The following is a 24,571-nucleotide window of genomic DNA, read 5'->3' as shown; positions in this document are numbered from 1 at the left end:
AATCGTGCTCAATGATGTTAGCAACTATTGTTATTGTGATTATTATTATACATAAATGATATGTAATTCATATCCATAATGGTTAAAGAAGTAAAAATGTCTCAGAAGTCCTGGCTTAATATCGTCCAATAACAAATGACTTATGAAAAATCTTACATGTAAACGTAGAAATATCAGACATCAAGATTTTTCCATCAGCTCCCTCCAGTGATGGTTCTGCCACACTTTCCAGTGCCAGGCTTGAATCTGCCCTGGGCCACCTCAAGACCCAGAGACTAGCACTGAACCTACGGTGTCTATGACCAGTCAGTCCATACTTTCCCCAAGTTAATTTGCTTTAACTAGACATTAATAATAATAATCGAAGGGGTTCATCCCTTCCATAGGAATCAAGGCAGTGAACTGAAGTGTGATATTGTCTAACTCTTTGAGGCCGAGGGTTGCTTTGTGGTGTCATGTAAATTGTGTATCTACTTTCTATTTCAAAGGTATGAGGAGAAAGAAGGTCATCCTACCTCTTACATCCTATAATCTGGTGAACACAGGATTAGTTCTTACCATAGAAATTGATAATTGTAGAATTAAATACAGTTCCCAGGAAAGTCAAACCCCTACGCACATCAAAGGTTCACAGAAGTTTTCCTACAATTTAGCTGTGTAGCACATGAGTTTTCTGAATCTCCATTCAGCTGTTTCAAATGCTGGCTTTAAAGGGTCCCCTGAGTCCTATAGAACACCCGTGATTATAAAAATATTTAAAGCCACAGAAAGAATATATAGCTGTGCAGACACATGTGTTGATTTACTGTGTACCGTGGTTTGATGCACACTGGAAGGTGAGGTTTCAGGCTGACAAAACCTCAAAGTAGCAGGCTTCAATCCATATATTACAGTACCAGCCCCAGAAAGGGAGCAGGGCCTAAAACAAGACGATAATGTAGGGTTTCTGAAAACTCCTCTACATAAGCAGGAGACAACATAAAAAGTTACATGACTATTTATGTGACATGAAGTCATATTCATAGTGATATGACCACATAAATAGTACTGTGAATTTTTGGAATATGGAAATTAAAGAAAAATATTTCAAACCTAAACCATATATTATGAAAAGTAACAAATCTTCCCAAATGTCATTATAAAAAAAGATGACGTGGGAAAAGGGACAAGTTTCTAGAAATATCTATGAATTTTCTTTCTTGATGAAAATTTCATTTTCTTAAAATAGCTCAAGATTTTATATATAGTAAATGTATCAAGAAAAGAGATAGCTTAGGGTTTGGGGGGGATGTTTTCTATAATTTTAGTGCTCATGTTGAAATATTACAAAATACATGTGTTCGTTCACTTGCTGCTTTCTGTATGGAATCCTGGGCTAGAAAGCCCTCCTTGCGTCTCCTCCACCTATGTCTCACCTTTGCTCACTGATCCCCAGCCACCCTGGGCTTCCTTCTGTTTCCCACGCTTGTCAATCCTGTCTGGTTGGGACTTTGCACTTCCTGTCTCTTTATCTGGAATGTTCTGAGCTCAGATTTCCCCAGATCAGACCCCTCTTCCCCTCAGAGCAGTCTAGCCTTTCCCTGTACCACCCTGGACTTTCCTCTTTAAGGGGCAACCAGCAGGAACCTCTTTCTACATGATTGCAAGGTAACCCCAGTGCCTTTTTCAAATCAGTTTTCTTCCAATAAGAAGATACTGAGGTCCATGAGGACAGAGAGAAGGACAAAGAGAAAGACACGAGAAGCTGTATGATGTTTGAATTAATTTATAATAACCTAAGAACGGCGCTACAGACATAGACGGTACATGGTACGTGAGTGGGTCATGAGTCAACAAATTAATGAAGTTATAAAATAAATGAATGAACATGTTCAGCTGATATGAAATACAAGGATTGCTTTGTGGGGAGTCCCTAATAGGTTTTTCTTACGAAAAATCAATCATGAATGGCCAAAATAGAATATGTACAGAATAGAAACTAAAGATCTATTTGATGAGATATAACTGTGTCTTTAACATTCCTATCACCATATTTAAAGCCTTCAGAAAGCTTGAATTTGTAAACACTGATTACAAATGGATATTATACGTATTTACTGGCAGTGTTCAAAAAGTGTAGGAGGTTAATTATTGATACATTACACAGAGTTCGATATTTTCATTACGAGTATCATACCTGGTTGGCTATAAGTGGGAACAGTATAAAATCAATCCACTGTTAACTATTCGTGAACTAGTGCACTTAAAGATTTGAATATCTGGCTATGCTATACAAAGACTAAGTGGTTTTGAAACATTAAAAAAAGTTTTCTTTCCCACAGCCATTGCTGGATTGTTAAAGTTTGTGGAGAAGAGGTTATGAATTGTCACATGTATTTAAACCAGTTTATACCATTTTTCCTTATCATTATAAGTAGATTATTTAATAAAATATCATGTGAATCAAAGTTACTCTTTCTATGAAAAATAAATTGAATTTTTAAAAAAGACAATAAAGTTGAGAAGAAATTGCTGATAACTGAAGTGTGGACAGGAAAGCTACTCATTTTTGGAAAAAGAATCTCAAAAGTACAAGATTCTGCACTTCAATTGCTCCACAAATTTTCTCCTTCTCTTTCCACTTGAAAGTAATGTTAGAAGAAAACAAAGGATGAACTGGGGTGTGGTTCATGCAAAACAAACAAAAACTGATGATGAATCTAACCTCAAAAAGGGTCTTGGCCTCATTGGTGAATGAGTTTAGGCTTATAAGGTTTGGTTAAAATAAAGAAATTTAAGTTACATGATACTTTTAATGATTTGCCTTGTCAATGTCTCTGATAAGAGGACTTCAACTGTACTTCAACAGAAATAGACAATCAAAAAATATTTGAGCTTGTCTTCTCATGAATAAATATGCAAAGCTTTTTTGTTGTTAACTAGAACAGGAAAGAACAATTTATCAGAGCTTTTATATTTTATGCTACTCAGTTATTAAGGCTAACCATTTGTTCAAGTTGGTTTACTTTAATAAAGTCTCCAATGATAAATATGAAAAAAAATGAATTGGAACAAGTTCCTTGAAAAAAATCCAATTGACATCCAATTACCTTATTAGCTTGACAGGATACGAACTGGCAAGGACGATACCTTACAAAATTCTAAGGAAAGAAAACTTGAACCTAAAATTCCAGCAAAAGCAGTGATTAAGCATGAGAATAAAAAAGAAAAGAAAACAAACAAACAAAAAAACTCCCCAGTTATAAAAGGCTTGGAATGTTTACTTTATCTAGAAAAGTCAGTCTGGGAAAACCCCTCCCAAAACTGGATGTGGAGGGGTAGAGGAGAGCTGGATAGTAGGTGAGCACATCCATTTCCTCACCTTTCATTACAGGGGGAACCAGATAAAATCCACAGATCAGCACTTTATACACTTTTGGACTATTTGGTATTGTAATCATGTCTATGCATTATGTGTACAAAATATTTAATTTTATTAAAAAAGCGCTTCATAGTATAGTAATATCTTCAAGTCATATGGTGCCTTACGGTTTACAAAGAAATTACACCTACGCTGTAAAACTTTCCCATAGCTTTTCCTAATCCATCATTCCAAGAGCTGAATAAAGCAGAAAAAACAGTAAGATTGTTCATAAGAGAACTACAAACTTTAGGACCCTATTTTAAAATGTCTTTTTAAGGAAATACTGTTTTGAAAACGTATGTAAAGACATTTAAAATTCTTCAACTTTATATTTCAATTTACTAACAATTTTAAAGCCAACTTTAAGAAAAAGAACACTTTTAAAATTATGAAAGCTTCATTAGGCACCAAAGTCAATCTTTATTTAGGATTAGAAAAGAAATCACAAAATTTTACAGATTTAGGGACTTCCCTGGTGGCGCCGTGGTTAAGAATCTGCCTGCCAATGCAGGGGACACGGGTTCGATCCCTGGTCTGAGAAGATCCCACATGCCTCGGAGCAACTAAGCCCGTGCACCACAACTACTGAGCCCGCACGCCACAACTACTGAAGCTCGTGCACCTAGAGCCTGTGCTCTGCAACAAGAGAAGCCACCGCAATGAGAAGCCCACGCACCACGATGAAGAGTAACCCTCGTTCACTGCAGCTAGAGAAAGCCTGCGCGCAGCAACGAAGACCCAACACAGCCAAAAATTAAAAAAAGGATAAGGCTTTTTGATGAAACAATTAAAAAAATTTACAGATTTATAAAAGCTTGCAAATAACACAGAATCCAAAATATGCACTAAAATTACATCGTATTTTATTAACCAGCTGCCTAATTCTTTTTTCCTACTTTTTTACCTACTTAACTTTGATAGTCTCTTCACTGACAATAAATTTGTGATACCGTTTTCTATGAAAAGAATAGAAAGATATGTCTTTCCTCTGTGTGATGGTTTAAAATTTGTTGTTATTGATAGTTTAGAGAAATTTCTTTCAGGTTCACAATGTCTTATTGATATTTTAATACAAATTACTAGATTTGCTATCAAATTTGGGAAACCTCTATCGAGTTTGTGCTGTATATGAGCTGGAGGATTTGGAAGACTTTTTTGTTGATCAGCTTCTGGTTTCGCAAAGTTAAAACTTTGTTTCTTTTCCACTGTTGGACATGGATCCTCATTTCGCAGGGCTTGAAGACTATATAGCTTTGAGTTCCATTTTTAAGAATATACAATGATGAATACAAAATCAGGTACAGGGTCTGAGAAAGGGCTTATGCAAATGAAGAACTCAAAGATTAAGTTTTATTAACTTCATGGTAAATGCACCTTGCTGTCCTATCCAAATATCATCTGCTGGACCTGTATTAGCAACCAGAAGTAAGTGTATTTCTAGAAGCCCTCTTGACAGTGGGGCAGTTCACAATAACTTAACTATTCTTGGAAGTGACTGTGAGCTACATAAACATATCCCACTAATCCCAAAATAAACATATCCTCAGTTCAAATTCCCTTTGTGCAAATCTCCAAAATGCCTATGGCTACTCCATCACCTGATAAGCCTGACATCTGATATGAGGATGTGTCAGAGAGAAAGTAGGAATGGAAAGAGAAAACAGTCTTAATTGGTAGTATATACGCTTTTTTTTGGTTGTTGCAAATTTTACAAATATGATCATATGAACCCAGGTCTTGGGCTCCTCCGAGAGCTTTAGAAGAGGTCCATGCAAGTGAGGGGCCCAGAATTTAAGTGTCATTAACTTAACAGTAAATCTGCTTTTATTGAGGACATTAACAAGACATTTAAAAAGTTCTTAAACATAGCTCTATTATTAGAGGTTCTTACCATAGCTCTATTATTAGTGTCTATTTCTACATATATCTACTAAATTTTGATTGAATGTTAGACATTGTGTATAAAAATTGTTGAGACTGAATAAAATCATCTTCCTTTGGAGAGAGTTCACAGGATCCTCCTCTGGGTAGAAAGTCAGGGAAGGTTATTCTAATAAGTTAGGGGTTTCGGTGGAAACGTTGGAATTTTTACTAGGACTCTTCCTCTCTGGCAGGCTCTGAATAGCTATCTTTTCAGAATCTTGAAACTGCTTAAAATTCCCATTTGGTGTTAAGCAGCTTTCTGCGTAGCTTCTTAGCTCTTTGCCTTGTGAAGGCTAAGAATTCAGCAACTGAATGGGGATGAAGAAGAAATGATTCTTCTCTGAGTTTACTTTTTTTGCATAGCTCTGACTCTTAGAATCATAATAATGTTTCACATACCACCTCCTCCCATTAAATAAATAAATAAACAAATACATATTATTAACCAGGATAAAGGAGAAACCACAAATGGGATACAAACAGTAACTTATGAACCCAATGGATTATAAATGAAAAAGTAAACCACAGTGAATGGGATGGAGAAGAAAAGAACTAATGTAAATAACTTTGCAATATAATATTTTGACTTTATAATGTTAGGCTAAAGATAAAAAGAACTTCACAAAAACACCCCAGTTAGTAAATTTGCTTCTCCCAGGGGTATTAGTTAGAAACTCTGTAACTACTCTGTGCATCCTAGGTTTGAGCAAATAAGTATATATATTGCAGGTGATGGGAACCAGGTTTTCAACATCCAGCTTTCATCATCTACAGAAAGAAAGAGAGAGAGAAGTGAGAGAAAAAGTTACAGTTAAGGAAATAGGAAGACAAAAATGGAATGTTTGGTTTTTGATTTGGAATTCGAGGCATGAACTTGTGGTTTAAAATATATACAGCTAGATAACAGAGAGATCAACTCGATGCTTTGTGACACCTAGAGGGGTGGGATAGGGACGGTGGGAGGGAGGCTCAAGAGGGAGGGGATATGGGGATGCATGTATACATATAGCTGATTCACTTTGTTGTACAGCAGAAACCAACACGACATTGTAAAGCAATTATACCCCAATAAAGATATGACAAAAAGATAATAGATGTTTAACTATAAAAAATATATATATATAGCTAGATAGATATAGAAACAAATATAGATGTGTACATATATGTATATGTGTGTTAGTACATACACATATATTTCCTAGCTCTGTCTGCTGAGAGGGCTCAGGAGAAATTATATCTCACAGCAATGAACTTACAAAGCCCAGATATTGTTTTCTAAATACCATTTGCAATAAAATGTGCCATGGCTTGGAAAAGTGAAGGAATCCAGAGGTGGGGCAGGGAAAACGCCACATGAGCCTGGGACATCTTGTGGATCTGGAAAATAATAAAGATCTTGAAAAATGGTGGCAACATGCCAGTAGGGCACAGTAACTAACATGCAAAAACTCCCAATGGCTAAAGCTAGAATAATTTGAGCAACAAAATAAAAAAATGATGTATTAGATTATAACCCATAGAATAAAATAAATATTGATTAGTCTATGCTGTATAAAAATGAATAAATGGGAGAGAAGTGACAAATCTTCCCTACAGAATAATTCAAATTAATAAATGTAGAAGAAATGAGGAAAATACAAAATCACTGATAGGCGAACCCCACGGTGTTAATTAATGTGGGGAGGACCTACTGATAGACATTGAACTCAGTGGGCAACAGTTGTAAAAAAACCCAGAATATTTGCAGATACTCCAAGGCTCTTCCCAAGGTATTGACCAATGACAAAGGAGAAATTGTCATTTTACAGTGGAGAAATATGGTAGACAGCACCCTATACAATGATAAAGGTTAACACCCCAGGTAATACGAGATTCTGGCATGATATTCCCCCTGAAAAGATGCACTGAGAAGGACACTACATCACTTCTGCGGTATTCTTGCCCCAAATCATAACCTCACTCTAATCATAAGCAAACACCAGACAAATGAAATCAAGAGACATTCTACAAATGAACTGACCAGGTCTCATCAAACAAATCAATGGTTTGAAAGACAAAGTCTGGGGAAGCATCACCAAGGGAAGTTGTTTAGGGAGAAACAGCAAATAAACACATGTGAATTCCTGGACTGGAATCTGGAACAGAAAAATGGACATCGGGGGAAATCTGTATAAGATATGTATTTTAGTTAATAGGTATACACCACTGTTAGCTTCCTGGTTTTGACAACAGCAAAATGCTTAAATAAGTTGCTCATGTTGGAGCAGTCCTTTTCAACCAAGGACGATCTTTCCCCCAGGGGACATTTAGCAATGCCTGTGGACACTTTAATTCTCACGACTGGCATCTAGTGGGTAGAAGCCATGGCTGCTGCTGCAGAGGCTGGGGTCAGGGTATATGGGAACTCTCCACACTATTTTTTCAACTTTTCTGTGAGTCTAAATTATTTAAAAATTAAAAGTTAATGTTTTTTAAAAACAGAATTTAGTAAATGCCTTGAGGGGAAATCCTCCAGATGTTGGACATTTTACTCTGAATCTTCGTTGGAAGTACCAGGGTCCAATTATTCTCTCTCCAGCATTGTGAGATGACCCAGTAAGACGGTGAGTTTTCTGCTGGATTCTCTGAATTTTAGCCACAGCCTTCTGCTTGGATTCTCAGCCCCCTGCTTGACACCAATAATTGGTATATGCAGCTTTCACTGAGAATCTCTCCTCCCCAGGGTCTTGGCCCCTCAAGTCCTAGTAGCTTTGGTAAGTCCTATAAGCATTAAAAAAAAATTAATCCAGATTTCCTATTTGTTCCCAGTGGGATCATTGGTCTTCCACAAGCTACTCAATCACAGCTGAAGTAGACCTCCCACCGCTATCTTATTTAACAGCTTTTTTGAGGTATAACTTATGTACCATCAAATTCACTTTTTTAAGTATACAAATCAACAACTTTTGTATATTTACCTAATTATGAAACTATCGTCATGATCCAGCTTTAAAATATTTCTTCACCCCAGTAAATTTTTTCATGCCCTTTTACAGTTACTCTCCATTTCTGCTTCAGCCCCAGAACACCATTAATTTACTTTCAGTCTCTATAGATTTGCCTTTTCTAGACTTTTCACATAAATGCAATCATACGATAAGTGGTCTTTTGTGACTTGGTTCTTTCACTTAGCATGTTTTTGAGGTTCACCCACGTTGCCACGTGGAACAGTATGCTGTTTCTTGCTATTTCCAAACAGTGTTTGTTGTATAGATGTATGACATTCTGTTTATCCGTTCATCAGTTGGTGGATGTTTGGATTGCTTCCACTGTTTGCTTATGAATAATAACGCTGTTATGAACACTTGTGTACAAGTCTTTGTGTGAACATATGTTTTCATTTTCCTTGAGTAGATACCTGAGAATGGGATTACTGTGTCGTATGATAAATTGACGTCAAACTTTTTTGGGGACTGCTGAACTGTCTTCCAAAATGGCTGTGCCGTTTTACATTTATACCAGCAATGCATAAATGTACTGATTTCTCCATACTCTCACCAAAATTTAGTGTTGTCTGACATTTTGATTATAGCAATCCTAGTGAGTGTGAAGTGGTAGCTCATTGTAGTTAGAATTTATATTTACCTAATGATTAATAGTATTAAACATCTTTTCATCAGTACTTACTGACCATTTTGTATATCTTCTTGGGAAAAATTTTCAACTGGGCTATTTATCTTCATAGTATTGAGTTGTAAGAGTTCTTTATATACTCGGGATACAAATCTTTTTTAGGACGTATAATTTGTAAATATTTTCTCCCAATCTGTGTGTTGCCTTTTTACTTCATTAATGGTATATTTCGAAATGAAAAGGTTTTAATTTTGATTAAGATCAGTTTATCAGCTTTCTCTTTTATCATTTATGCTTTTGGTGTTTTATCTAAGAATTCTTAGCCTAACACAGTGTCACAAAGATTTACTTATATTTTTCAAAAAAAATTTATATCCTTAGGTCTTACATTTAGGCCTTCATCCATTTTGAATTAATTTTTGTGTATGGTGTGAGGGAAGGGTATAGCTAAATCAGTTTTTCTCCCCACGTAGATATTCAATAGTCCCAGTACCATTTATTGAAAGGTCCATCATTTCCTCCATTGACTTGCCTCCATTGACTTTTCAAGTTGGATTTTCACTTTCATTTTATTTTCTAATTTGATGTCCCTTGCATAAAAAGGACATTTACTGATTTTTATTTTAACTTGTATTCAGTCATTTTGCTGAGCCATTTAGTTTGATTCCTTTTTTTAACATATAGTAAAAATCATCTGCAACAAATGATAATTTCACGTATTCCTTCCCAATGATTTTCTTCAGAATATGTTTCTAGTGCATTGATTTAGAATTCCAAAGTGATATTAAAAAATGAATTTAGTTATCCTTATCATATTCTTACCTTCACTGGAATACTTCAAGTGTTTCATCATTTAGTATAAAATGTTTGCTGTGAGTTTTGGAAGATATATTCCCCAGCCTGTTTGAGAACTTTCTGTCTTAATTTATGATACATTATTAAAAAACAGGAACAGCTGTTAAATTCTATTCAGTCTCTCTCTGTCTCTCTCTCTCGTTTTTTTTTTTTTTTGCGTCTGATGAAATGCTTATGTGAAATTTCTTCTTTTTAATAATTAATGCACTAAATCATGTTAACAGACTTCCTAGATTTGAATTGTAGTGTGGAATAAACCCACGTCTTCATAGTGTGTTATCCTCATTTATTTTCCTGGATTCACTATACTTAGAATTTCTTTAACCTACATCAATAAGTGAGGGGAAACTATATTTTTCAGTTTTTCCTATGTTTATCTGGTTTTGTTTTTAGATTTAGTTTCACAGATTTGTCTGGGAGGTTCTCCATAGTTTTCTATGGTATAAGATAGTTTAACTGATGGAAAGAATTATGTGTCTCCTGAAAGCCGATAAATAATTCTGTGCCTGAAAACTTTTTATGGTGAAAATGAGAAGCTTTTAAATTCCTTTAAAAATTGCTAGTATAATAGTTTTGTTTGTTTGTTTTGTTCTTTTGTTTTTTTACCATCTCTTCCCTTGGTGGATAATTTTGGTAACACGTTTCCTTAAAAATAATCTATTTTGTTTGTTCTGTATGCTCAAATGATTGGCATGGTGCAGTGCATACTTAATTTTGTTATGATTTAAAAAATTATCTTTATTTGTTAACTTTCCTCTTTTTCCATTTCTGTTGCTGGTAATGTATTTTTATATTCTCTATTTTATTGTCGATTTTATTAGTCCTTTCAAAAAACTTCTGTTCTGCTTTCCACTAATTTCTGGTACTAATTATCTCCACTGTCTAACGCATGGTACTTGCTCCGAAGAAGTTCGTTGAAAAGCATGTTTTCAAAATGCAGAAAACAGTAGAAGCAGAAAAGCAGAAAAAGAGACTCTATATTTCTCAGACATTAATCCCTAAGTCACTTTCATGTCTGATCTTTTAATAAACAGTCAATTTTTTCCGTTTACTGAGTAGAATGTATTTTTACAATAAAATAAAATGTTGCATCCGTCTAGATGTTCAAATTGCCTTCGTTCTGAAAGATCCAGTGTCAGGTCATCGTTTACAAGTAGAGTTACTTGAAAAGCGTTCAGACTTCTGGAGAAACTCCTGAGGACTTCAGAATTTAAAAGCACACGAAGTGTGCTGCCCTCTTGAAGGCCCATCTGAAATGGAGTCGAGCGCGCTAATGGTTGGGGCCGCGTAGAAGCAGTGCCTCGCTTACTTCTTTGCCAAGTGAAAACTTAATTGTTTATTATTGCGTAGTCTCGTCCCCTCTTCATACACTCTTAGAACCCTCCCGTGGCTGCTCTTGGCTTTTCCTGGAAGAATGGCCTTTGCAGCTGTCGCCTGGCTGGGGGGAGGGGCGAGGGGGACCTCACAGCCCCCCTGCCCCGGGACTGGGGACATCACCGTGTCCTGTGCCCTTAGGACTGAGGTCAGGCCTCGCCTCGAATAGGTTTCGGCAAAATGTCTGCCAGCGAATCGTTTCCCCCGCTTTTGGAGATAGTGAGCAGTATTCCTTTGCTTTGTCTGCACTTCCGGGGGCAGAGGAGGTGTATCTGCAAAGGATGGCGTTGTGAGCTGAAGTCTGAAGCTGCCGCTGCAGACTTGAGACCAGGACGGCTTGCCCGGAAATTAGCAGGGTTCAGAGGTGCCCATCACCCAAACCCACCTCCGTGCTCATGCTCCAGCCACATTCTTTGCTTGGGGAAAAAAAAAAAAAAAAGACACCCTGGATCCATCACTTGAAGTAGCCACAATTAGGGGAATTTCGGGACTGCGTTATTCTGAATCCTTTGCTGTGATAGCGGAGGTGAGTATGGGGAGGGGCAGAGGTGGGGTTGAGTAGACCCTTCAGACACCCTCTCGTCTCCAGGGCAGGGAGTTCTCTTTAAGACACGTGTGAGGCTCCCCTGGAGCAATTTTCAGGTCCTTCTTTTCAAGGTCACACACACGCAGAAGCGACCCTGGCTCTAAGAACCCAGGCTCTGTGCAACTGGAACTTTCTGAGTCACGGTTTTGTTTTGTTGTGTTTTGCTTTCCTCCTGGGATTAGACAGAAGTTGGACATAAAAGGACTTTTCAAATCGGCCTGCCTTGGCCTCTCCCTGGGACGTTTCTAGCTTAGTCATCGCCCTGCCCTTAGCAACCTTAGGTTGCCCTTAGGTGCCTTTCGCTCCCACAAAAGCAAACAATCTTCTCCTAGGCAGGGATGCCACCACTGGATCATTTTTCCTCCCACCTCGGCCAGTACAGAAATAAGGAACGGCATCCAGCGTGCTGCTACCCGGCGGGCGCTGGGCCTGCTGGGTTCCCAGGCCCCGGGGGGTGCTGGCTGGCTGGGTGGTGGCTTCCGCCATGGGGCCTGGCCGCCCACAGCTGTGCGGCCCCGAGTGCAGGCCCAGCCCATCCATCACTGGGGCCCCTCGGCCAGGAGCTTCCTGGCAGACAGGACAACCTCCCAGCCCGGGGCCTGGTTCTAGACAACCCCTCCCGCGCACCCAACGCTATCAGTCAACTTCTGGGTGAACTCCGTTTCACCTCCTGACCTCCCATTCACCCCGGACAGACATGAAAGTGTGAACCGGGCCTCTGAGGGGCGAAGAGGCCTCTTAACCCACCCGGCTCCTCCCATCCACGCATCAAACACCCGGCCTCACCCCTCCTGCTGCCATGTGTCTCGACGCGTGTGCATGAGGCTAGCAGGCAGCTGCCCACCTGAATAAACGGGCCCTGGGCGGGCAGAGGGATGCAGGACAGCCGGAGGGATGCAGGGCGGCCAGTCGGACGCCGAGCAGCTGGCAGGATGCAAGGCAGCCCGGCAGAAGCGGCTCAGAGCACATCAAACCAGAACACACAACAGAGCAGAACACGCTTGCCACCTGCCAAGTCTCACAGAGTTTTTGGGAAAGAAAACGGGCCCAGAGTGGCCAGAGTTTCTGGGGAGGAAGCCCATGGGTAGCTCCCCGCCAGGCCTTGGTGGGGTGGGGGGAGAGGCCGGAGGCCCCTTTGGAGGAGAGATCCATTCTGCCCCAGCGGGTGGTGACCCGGCCTTTGGAGCTGTCCGGCTTGAGAGGTCTGAATGTCAGTGTGCTGAGAGATTAAATGACTTTTCCCTCTCTTCGAAAAGGCAGGTGTTAAAACGGAACAGTTCTTCCGAGACGGCCTCAGTGTCCCCTCCACGCGGAGGCCGTGGCTTCCCCTCCAGTTGGGAGCCCAGCTCTGCTCCGCTGCCTGGCTGTCCTTCCTCGCTCTCCAGAAAGCCAGTGGTTCCCGTGATCTCTCTGCCTCAGTCCTGCACTCAGGCACACGAGTGGCCAGGGGTGTCGTTAGTGGGCGTTGGGGGCCCCTAACCTCTAGTCCCTAAAGACCTGCTCCAAAGCCTGGTTTTGCGTGGCCTCCCGGAGTCGGAAACACTAAAGGTGGGTAGTTAGAGCTCGTGCTAAGAAATGCTTTCCTTCAGCGGTAAAGAGAACAAAGGAGAGCTCTTTCAGGCTTCAAGCCCTGCCAGAGGGGAGGGCAAGAGAGGGGAGAAGCCACAGCTCCAGAGAACCCGGGAGGCTGGGGTCAAGGCCTGGGCGGCTGGCGGGGGTGGTCGGGCCCTGTCTCCAGAGAGCCTCCAGGTGGAGGTGGGAGAGGGGTCACGGGTGTGGAGGCCAGGCCGGGGCTACACCTGCAGCAGTTCTGGGGGTGGAGGAACTGTCCTGAGAGCCCCAGGGCCCAGCCTGGGAGGCCTCAGCCCCGGAAGCACAGGGCCCGCAGGAGAACTCCGTGTCCGGTTCCTTATGGCTTCTAGGAAATGACAGTTTTGAATGAAAAGAAAACCATCACTTCGAAGCTTCTTGTTGAGCATTATTCATACGTGTATTGATCATGTCGATCTCTGACAGGCATCTAACAGTGCCTGGATTCTGGACTCTACAGCCGTTCCTCAATTTATTCCCTTCGTACACATGAGTATATTTCCATCCTCTGAAGGTCTCAAGTTACGATCATATTTCCTGTCACCTTATACTTGTTTGCTCTGTTATATTGGGTATATGGGGGACTCAATTTGTCCCGAGAATGGATAAAAGTCGTGGTATCATTGGACTCTATCTCAGGACTTAAAATAGATTCTTTTGATGTAGATATAAGATATGGTTTCGTATTTCTAGACTCATGCGTCACACACCAGTTCAAACAATTCTAAACTTCATTAACTAGAATAGTGCTGTTTTCAAAATAGTCATTTGTTTGGGGTTGAATTCTGTCCCCCTAGAAAAGATGTGCCGAAATTCCAATCTCTGGCACCTGTGAAGGTGGCCTTCTTAGGAAACGGGTTATTGTAGGTGCTGTTAGTTAAGGTGAGGCTGTACTGGAGTAGGGTGGCCCTAATCCAATGGGACTGGTGTCCTTATAAGAAGCGGAGAGAGATACTGAGACAGACACAGGAAGAGGAAGCCCACGTGATGACGGAGGCGGAGATGGGAGTGATGCAGCCACAAGCCAAAGACTGCAGGACAAACGGCAGATGCTAGAAGAGGCTAGAAGGATCCCCTATAGCTTTCAGAGGGAGCACGTCCCTACTGACAACTTGATTTCAGCCTCTGGCCTCCAGAACTACGAGAGAAAAAAACTCCTCTTTCTTTAAGCTACCCGGTTTGTGGTACTTTCTGACAGAAGCCACAGGCAGCCATACACACCTCTAAGAAAGGGATAGGATTACCTCACTTTTCCCAGAGCATCTTTGTCTTCGATGGTGTATCCTGAGAGCACTTGGCCAGCCCAGTGTGGCCATCCCTGCCTGCTGGGATGGCCTTTTTTCCTCGTTTGATTCCTGCATCCCTTAAGAGCAGGGTGGTACCCAGGGTAACGGCCCCCCAAGGATATCCATGCTGAATCCTGGAACCTGTGACTATGTAAGTTATGTAGCAAAGGGCACTTAAGGTGGCAGGTGGAACTAAGGCTGCTGATCTGCTGACTTCACAATAGGGAGATTGTCCAGGTGGGCCTAGGGCAGTCATGAGCGTTCTTAAAAGTGAGGGAAAGAGTCAGAGAGAGACAGAAAGATGGCAGCAGGGGACGGGCTCAGCCCACGATGCTGGCTTTGAGGGTGAAGGAAGGAGCCACAAGCCAAGGAACGTGGGTACCGTCTAGAGGTGTGAAAAGGCAAGGACATGGGTCGTTCCCAAGAGCCCCCGGAAAGGAATGCTGCCCTGCTGACACCTTGATCTTGGCCCAGTGAGGTAGGTTCATGTTGTGCTTCTGACGTGTAGTGCAGTAAGACGACACATTTGTGCTGTTTTGAACCACTGAGTTTGTGGTAATTTGTCATATCAGCAATAGAAAACGAACACAAGCTGCTAGTCAAAGAGTTGTTGTTCTTTAGAAAATTTGTCTTTCGATCTGGAAAGTCAAATTTAAGATTTTTTAGAATCTGTTCCAGAATATTCTTTATATCTGCGTGAATTTGTCTCATCTTAGACTCAAGAAAAGACCATCTATGTGAGTGTTTGTAACAAGACAAGCACAGTATGGTGTAAAACCAGTTTTCCCCTGGTGGTTTTGCCCTTTTCCTGGAAAAGATTTTATAGACTAGCAAAGTGCCGCTGTGGTTCTGTTTCAGATCAACTTTCATGTTCATGCTGCTATTTTCAGGAGCTTGAGATCATTTAAATCATTTAATGTGATTGGAAGTGTAACTATGAAAACCTGGTGTAGCCTCCTTCTAATTTGTCATAAATTTCCTGCATTATCAGGTTAGAACATCAGCTCTGTTTCTTCCCTGTTTCCCAGCTCCCTTGTCTCTGCTCCCAGTTCTGTTATGTGAGCTTCTGGGTTTCCAGGTGTCTGTGAACTTCAGCGTTTCTCTCTACCCATGATAGGACCCATGTGCTTCTTTTCAACAGTCACCATGCATGGATGTGATACACGGTCAGGATCCCACCTTACCAGGAGGCCCGGATGCACCCTCAAGTCATTGAAATGTATCTTACAGAGCTGAGTCTGACAAGCCAAATAAAGATGTTAGATTTTTCAGGTAAGTGTTGGAAAGCTGTAATAACTATCTCTCATCTTCCTGCATGCAGAAGCAGGTCCCCTTGCCCTAAATGCAAAAAGAATTTCTCAGAAAAGTGAAGGGAGTGAGAAAGATGCTGTGAATTGAGATGCTTCTTAATCTTTTTCTCTCCCGCCTGCCCTCCCTCCTTCCTTCCTTCCTTCCTTCCTTCCCTCCCTCCCGCCTTCCTTCCCTCCTTCCTTCCTTCCTTCCTTCCTTCCCTCCCTCCCTCCTTCCTTCCCTCCTTCCTTCCTTCCTTCCTTCCTTCCCTCCCTCCCTCCTTCCTTCCCTCCCTCCTTCCTTCCTTCCTTCCTTCCTTCTTTCCCTCCCTCCTTCTCTCCTTCCCTCCTTCCTTCCTTCCTTCCCTCCTTCCTTCCCTCCCTCCCTCCCTCCTTCCTTCCTTCCTTCCTTCCTTCCTTCTTTCCCTCCCTCCTTCTCTCCTTCCCTCCTTCCCTCCTTCCTTCCTTCCTTCCCTCATTCCTTCCCTCCCTCCCTCCCTCCCTCCTTCCTTCCTTCCTTCCTTCCTTCCTCTCTCTTTCATTTTTATGCACTGAGATACTCCTCATGGCACCAGAGAGGAGTAACTGCTTGGGGTCTGCAGGCCAAGTCCATGGCAGCCCAGCTCCCGAAAATGAGGATTTCCGTTCTCACAAAATTCACGAGGCTTTGGCATCAGAGGTCCAATGTATTTTAACAGGAAAGTAAAGATTCAGAGACTCATCAGCGAAGTTGCTTGTCCCCTGGCCCATTGCCATGCTGCTCTTGTCTTGGCTTTCCTGCCTGGTGTGAAGCTCCCCACAGGGCAGCGTGTTTCCAGATAGACTGTCAGCAAGGGGCCCAACAGGCATGCGGTCGAGGGCACTGAGAAAAGATTGGGGAAACAGACACATGCACGCACGTGCACACACAACATACAACACGTGCACGCCCCATACACGCAGACACACACACACATGCATACTTGTATAACTGCTTGCACACGTGCGCACATATACAGCACACACGATGCGTACACGCACGCATACGCACAACACACACACACTTGGCCCCGCTGGGTGGAGGGGTAGCTACACTGAGTAACTGAGAGCTGAAGCATAACACTTATTCCACAGATGAGAAGCACAGTGGTTCCCCCCTTATCTGCAGGTTTGCTTTCTGCAGTTTCAGGTACCCGAGGTTAACCTTGGTCTGAACATTTGAAATGGAAATAAATAATTATCAGTTTTAAATTGCAGAAATAAACAATTCATCAGTTTAAAATTGCAGGCCACTCTGAGGAGTGCGGTGAAGTCTCTCTTTGCCCCGCCCAGCATCCCCAAGCACTGCCCTGGTCTGCGCCTGACCTTCAACCATCAACAGCATCACGGCTCAATGATCCAGGGTCACCCGAAGTAGATCCTCCTGCTGAACTACCATCGGAAGGTCAACGGCAGCTTAACGCTAGATCACAATGTCTACGTCATCCACCACACCTCATCACAGAAGCGCTATGTCATTTCACGCCAGCGCACGGAAGGTGAGTACAGCACAATCAGATACTTTGATAGAGAGAGAGAGAGAGACAGACCACATAACTTTTATTACAGAATATTGTTATCACTGTTTTGTTGTTAGTTATTGGTGTTCATCTCTTACTGCGCCTAATGTATAAATTAAACTTTGTCATAGGTCTGCATGTATAGGAAAAAACAGAGTATCTATAGGGTTTGGTACCCCACCATGTTTCAGGCATCCATCGGGGGTCTTGGAATGTCCCTCCGTGGATAAGGGGGTCGCTGTAGAGTGAATGCAGCTCTCTCCCCAGGGGAATCAGGCAGGTCAGGTGTATAAGACATGTTGACTTAGCAGCCTCGTCTGTGACCTTGCTCCTGGCTTCCCCACCCCCATGGTAGATGTGTGGAGACATCCCTCGGGGAAGCCTGGTGCCTGAGGGCAGGGGACCATCTCTCCCCGGGCAGGAGGCTCCGTGGCTGCTGGATTAGCCAATGATTTTGGGGTCTGCAGGGTGACAAATTAGGAGGGGTGTGCTCAAAGGTTATTCAAACATTTCAGATAAAGCATATTTGAGCATGGGAAGGCCAAGGAGTGTTAATCAAATGTCAGCACGAAGACACTGTATGGGCTATTTCTGGAGTGTTTGCAGAGTGGGCCTGGCTGGGGCTCTGCAGGATGCATGTGTCCCCGAGGGAGGACACAGGCAGAGCCCTGCGCCCATGGCCCGAGCACGCGGGGCCCCCGGATGTGGTGCAGGGACGGGATACTCTGAAACAGACACAGAGGACACGCACATGTGTGGACCACCAAGGCCGGGGTCTGTTCCGGTCTGCCCTTCTTGGGAAGTTCGATTAGAAGGAAATATTCTGCATAAGAATGATGGGCACAGAGAAATGACTGACGTGATCACATGCCGGTGATGGGCACCAATCGTGGAAAAGAAACATCCTCCTACAGCCTTCACGTCACAGACCTCGGCCCCAGAAGCGCCTTCCCTGCCACATCCGTCCTGCGTCCTTCCACATCTCCCTCCCAGCCTCCTTCCCAGGAATCCGAGCCCGAGATGCCACTCTCTCCCCAGCTCTGATCAAAACAGCTCTGATCAAAACCGCAGCCCCAGTCACAAACTCAAGAGTCTTTTGACAGCAGCAATTAAGCAACTTAATTAATGAGTGAATAAAAATGATAATATTTACTGAATGGAGCATCCTGTTTTGCTTTTTTATTCAAACTCTGCACCTGAAGAATGCCACCCAGGAAGCTCCCGGCGCCCCTGTTGCTGTGCAGGCTTACAGCTCTGTCTCCCTCTGTCTCTGTCTCTGTCTGTCTCTCTTTCTCTCTCCCTCCCTCTTCTCTATCTCCTGCCTCCTTTTGTTTGAGCCCCATCCACACCCCAAGGGAACAGGCCCAGTAGAAGATGATCATTCCTGTTTCCTGTTTCCAAGGGGAGTAAACTCCTATCTCGGTCAGAGTCTCTATTCACCCCTAAAAAACCTCATCCAAACATGAAGGACAATTTCATGATACTTTTCTGAGGCTGAACTTTACATCAAAGTGGTGATTAATTACCGATAAGGGTGTAATAGAACACTAAAGCATTTTGTAATTAACCAGCTTAGGAAGACATCCTCCATCTCTCCATGAGTGACACGCACACAAGCACTCGCGCGCGCACAGACACACACACAGAGAACTTTTGGAAAAATTCTTTATCTGGCTATTAATCTCAGCAGTGCCCTCAATGTATTACATCCTTTAAAAGCCACATATATTTTCCTCAATGAAATATATAATCCATCTCGAGGGTAAGGAAAGCCCCATACATAATTACTTCATCGTGACAGACAGTGAGCTTTTTAGCTATTATTTTTGACGGTGCTGTCATGGATGCCAGGTGTATACAGCGGTGGGAACCAGCCAGCGCTGGGAAACCCACCTGGAGAGCAGGTTCCTTTCTTCTCTCAGAAAAGGTTCCCCGAGTTTGACAGGTCCACCATTCTGGTTAAGCTTAATTAGTCAAGAGAGAAAAATAACTGACTTCAGAGCGTTAGGTTTGGGGCTCCCCCTCTTCTTCCCCTTTCCACTCAAAATGTGACATTCTTTGGAGAAGACGCAGCTCCAAGTGGGATGTGCGTTTCGCGTTTTTCGACCCTCTCGCCAATTCCCCCGCGGGACACGCTTTTCCTGAGACCCGTCTGTGTCTCCCTGGCCGCCTAGAATGTTCCAGCTTGTCCGTGGACCCTCTACATGAGCAGAACTGATGTGTTGGCTCTGAGAGAAAAACGGATTTATTTCAGGAGGAAACTGGCTAAAACGGCAGCCACCAGGATTTGAGTTGGCTGGAAGAGGACGCCGTCCCAGTAGTGGGGTCACACGGCCCCCATTTCTCTGTCTCTCTGTGTCCACTCTGTTGCCTGTGCCCTTCCACACCAATGCTGACCGTGGCCATGGAACTTGTCCTGGCCGATGGGACAGAGTCCACACAAGCTGAGCTGAAAAACGTGCTTTCGTGTTTCCACTTTCTTTCTTGGACACTTGCTCCTCTCACGAGGACACCGGCTTGTTGGAGGGTGTGGGACATACAAAGGGGCTAAGCTGCCCAGCTAAGGCCATGCCCACCGGCCAGTCCCCAGCGAGCCATCCGCTGGGGGCAGGTGAGTGAGTCCAAGCAGGGTCAACAAAATGGCGCGGTTGAGTCATAAACTTGTGACAAACGATAGGTTAGAATTTAAACATGAAGCCTCTGAGTTTAGGGGTGTCTTCTGATGCCCTAGTGGCTTGCTGGTACCCAGGGCTCTTCAACACAAAGGTTTACACCTCCCATCAGATGGTAACCACTGCTAGGGCTCTCTCTCTCTCCCTGTGGCCCAGCAGATGGTTGACACCTACTCACCAGCAGGTGTTCGCTGTGTGAAGGACAATTATGGAAATTGCAGGATGGGGAGGTGAGGGGCCAGGCTCGCAGGGAGGGGTGAGGAGGGGCAGAGAGGTGCAGACTCTCCCTGGAGACCACTGCGGACGTTTCTCTGTGGCTATAAAGTGTAGTCACTGTTCAACTAACCAAACCTCCTGCATCTGTTTCTACTCAACTAGTTAAACTTGACAAGAAGACAGGATGAGTCCCGGTGGGGAATCCGTCGTGGTGAGCACTAAAGAGAGAAGGGCGCCAGGCGAGACCCGGCGGGTGGAAGCCTGGTCTCTCTGTAGAGTCTATGGGGGCAAAAGACTGGAGGGGGCAGAGGGCTGTTTAAGGTCTGGTCCCCACCCATCCCCAACCCCAGGGAGATGGACCAGCATCGTGGCCAAGAGCTTCGGTTTAAAATCAGACCCCCCAAAAATAAAATCAAATAAAATCAGCCCCACCTTAATTCACATTCTGCCTTTGTCAGCTCAGTGGCTGTGCGAGCTCTGCTGCCTTGCCTGTCAGAGGGTCCCTGTAAGGACTAAACTGGGGAACAGCGTGGCTGGTCACACGCCGCCCCTCGGCACAGCAGCCAGGCACCATTTTCATTATTGACGTTGTGCCTGCGTCCAGAGAAACTCCTGGGTTCTGGGGTGGGTTAGGGGTCCCAGCCAGGAAAGAAAGATGCATCTCAGGGGCACATTAATGCTTACAGAAGAGCTTGAAAAGGGGCGGTTTGAATTGTTGAGAGATCACTGCAGGGTCAAGACCCCCGTGGGTTTCCTTGCTGCCATTACCTGGGCTGTCACCACTGAATCAGGCGATCCTAATAGGAAAGTCTTCAGCGCCTTCAGTTAGTGAGTTTATAAATCACGAGATTTTAAAAGGAAAAAGTGACAAGAAGCAGAGTGGGTGCTGACGATTCTGGAAGGGCAGCATGGGGTATCGACAGAGCCCTGACAGTAGAGTTCCCGGGCCTTGGAGTCCCGGCCAGTTACCACTGGATACTGTCCTCGGACAAAACACCCAGCTTCTGTGAGGTCACAGTCCCTCACCTGAACCTGGGAATAATTACAATCGCTTCTCTCTCTGTCTGTCTCTGGAGTAAGGTGAGCAGCACATATGGCACTGCTCATAAAGATGGTTTGAAATCTGTTCGCTGCTGAGCTAATGTGTGGAACCAATAATAATAAGGCTTTAGCAACTCCCACTTGCTGAGTGTTTACTACCTGCCGGTCACTGTCTCTCCACGGTGTGTCATCTCCCTTGGTCTTCACAACCATCCTGTACAATGTGTTCACTTACTATACCAATGTTTCAGTGACTTTTAATGTCGTGATGTTATCCATCATGTGTTGCATTCCATGCCACTGTGTTTGGCTGTCCACGCTCCCAAACACTGGGTCATAAGGACGTTAATCCTGTGACTTAGGCTCTCAAAAGCTTGGGTTGCTACGTGTCGTGTCTGGGATCAACTCAGGGCGATGGGCCTTTGCCGAGATTGAAGGGTGCCCACTGGCTGCAAAACTGGTGATGGGATGGTTGGGCATGACCCCCCCCCTCCCCCCGCCATACGCACCCAACATAAAGCACACTGGTGTAATGAAATCCTGATAGATGGTTCCCTCCTGCAGATGGAGCACATGTTACAAGAAGGGGCCAATCCACACCAGCCACTTGGATTTGGTGAGGCCGTAGGCAGACGTCCAGAACTTTCCACCAGCTCAGGGGCTGGGCCTCCTTGTCTCTGTGTAGAGTTAGCCTTGCTGGGTCGTGCAGACAGGACTCAAGACGATTTCCTTCTCTTCTGAATGTCCCTTTGATTGCTCTTTGTCATTGTTGCCACCTCAATTGTCATTTGAGCTGAACATCAACTAGAGACCTGCGTGATCCATGCCACATTCTCTTCCCCTGCTGTGATTACATGCAGGTCAGTATTTCCCCCTCTTGTTTCCCTGATACTATAAACCTCTTTTTCGGTCCATCCTAAATACCACAGCTGGACCTCTGACGCTGTTTCAGCTGTGGGACACACTGCTCGTACACCCTGGGCAGTACCGGTTCTGTCACTGCTGGCAGCCCCATGTCCCAGGTCCAGACCCGTCCAGACAAGCTTGGATCTCCTCCATGACACCCCTGTCCCGACGTGGACACTGAGACACACGCACACGTGCCGCCCCAGGTGCTCAGCGGCAGGCTTCGGGGGGTCCCAGGCTGAGCCCCTGCTTGGCACCCTCACCTAGTCTGTGCTTCAAGTTACACAGGAAATGGGAGAATTCAATACAGTTCTCAACTCCCAGCCACCTGCTAGCTAATGAGTGACATCATTTAACACTGTTTTGAAAAGAGAGATTTAAAGTTGTTTTGAAAACTGAAGGAAAAATACAAATGTTTCAGTGTTAAACATTTTGTCCAAACACTAAAATGTTAATGTCTGTTTATTATGACAGTTCTACAGGAACCGAGCTCAGAATGCCTGGGGTTGTCAATGAAAATCTGAGCACTGAGTTTGGTAAACATTATGGCGGTAGAGACGCAGCTGAAAAATCAAATTTAAAGAAAAGAATTGAGAGGTGTTCGAGTTTCTTCAGATTTCCCCCAATTCACTCAATATTTCACTTTCTTTTTTAGTCTTTTAACTAAAAATTTTTAAAAGGCCTCAAATTCTCTCCGTATCCTATAATTGTTATTTATTGTTTTCTCTGATTATAAAATATATGCTTTCAGGAGGAAATTTGGAAAATACAGAGTTGTGAAGAGTAAAAGAAAAATCACCCCAAATACCAAACCTTAGGAACAATTGTATACATAACCATATTATTTTGAAGGATACGTGTTATATTCCAAATGCTTAAAAACAAAATTTGGACAGCACTTTAAACAGAAAGTTGTATTCTGATTTTGTCTCTTAATATTATAGTTTTCAAAATAGGGGTTTTATTACGTTTATTTTTCTTTATTACAAAAGCTTATAGATTCTTTATAAGAAAAACAAAAATACAGAAAATAAAGGTAAGGAAATAAAAATCAGTAAAACTTCCTTCACTTAGAAATGACTACTGTTATCTATTCGGTTTTTTTGTTTCTATTTTTATGCACTTTGAGTAAAAATAGTATTATATATGTGTGTAAGTATATGTATATAAATATCATTATATATTTATATAAATTATATATGATAATATATCTTATACAAGATTATTTAGTTTATATATTATAATTATATATAAAATATATTTATGTAAGTTTATTTGATTATATAATGCATATAAATATATACACATATACACTATATACATAATTTACATAATGATTTGATTTTACAATAAATAATATTATATAACTATAGTGAATAATATTCCACATGACCATTTTTATTAGCTGCATGGTGTTCTACTGTTAAGTAACCTAACAAATCATCTATTATCAGACAGTTAGATTGTCATTAGTCTTCTATGATTTTTTTTTTTTTTTTTTTGCGGTACGCGGGCCTCTCACTGTTGTGGCCTCTCCCGCTGCGGAGCACAGGCTCCGGACGCGCAGGCTCAGCGGCCATGGCTCACGGGCCCAGCCGCTCCGCGGCATGTGGGATCTTCCCGGACCGGGACACGAACCTGTGTCCCCTGCATTTGCAGGCGGACTCTCAACCACTGCGCCACCAGGGAAGCCCCTTCTATGATTTTTAATGAAGCTACAAACATAACTTGTGGCTAAATGTCCATGGAGACTCCCTAATAATTCGTTTCTGAAATAATGCATAGAAGTAGAATTTTAGGATCAAAGAATGAAAACATGATTTTGCTATGTTCAGCTGATATTCCGTTATATGGCTCTACCATAATTTACTTAATAATTTTCCCATCTTTTGACATTTCATACATGACAATGAACATCCTTGAAATTTTTGTACTGATTATAGGTTGTTAGGATAGCTTTCCTGAAGAGGATATAGGGTCAAAGGACATGAAGTAATTAAAGGTTAAAATGGAAATTGCCAGATTGCTTATCTCTAGAATCGGGGTCTGAAGAAATAGAAATACACTATTTTGGTATTTTTCCTTTTTTTTTCTGTCTTAGTGAGACATACTAGCTACCAAAGTAACCTAATACGAATCCTAATAATTGTATGGGATGGAATGAGTGGTTTGGAAAGTACATGATAAAACAGTGTGCGTGTGCGCTGGTGATATGAAGTCTTGCTAGAAGGGAGAAGAGAAATAAACACGGGAGTACAATGGAAGAGGGCGAGGTGATAA

The 24,571-nt window shown here is 42.9% G+C and overlaps 1 long non-coding RNA gene across 2 annotated transcripts; it reads left to right on the top strand.

Moving 5' to 3' along the window:
• Positions 1–11,093: 11,093 nt before the first annotated feature.
• LOC137203185 (uncharacterized) lies at positions 11,094–18,617 on the top strand. Of its 2 annotated transcripts, none has more exons than XR_010932977.1 (5): positions 11,094–11,693; positions 13,010–13,301; positions 15,747–15,901; positions 17,186–17,435; positions 17,972–18,617. It is a non-coding gene; the product is annotated as an uncharacterized lncRNA (long non-coding RNA). The 2 variants fall into 2 exon arrangements; XR_010932976.1 differs by having other exon boundaries at positions 11,098–11,693; positions 15,771–15,901.
• The last annotated feature ends 5,954 nt before the right edge of the window (positions 18,618–24,571 follow it).

Source organism: Pseudorca crassidens, chromosome 12 (assembly GCF_039906515.1).
Source record: "Pseudorca crassidens isolate mPseCra1 chromosome 12, mPseCra1.hap1, whole genome shotgun sequence".
NCBI classification, from domain to species: Eukaryota; Metazoa; Chordata; class Mammalia; order Artiodactyla; family Delphinidae; genus Pseudorca; species Pseudorca crassidens.
This window is presented reverse-complemented; position numbering and strand designations above follow the sequence as displayed.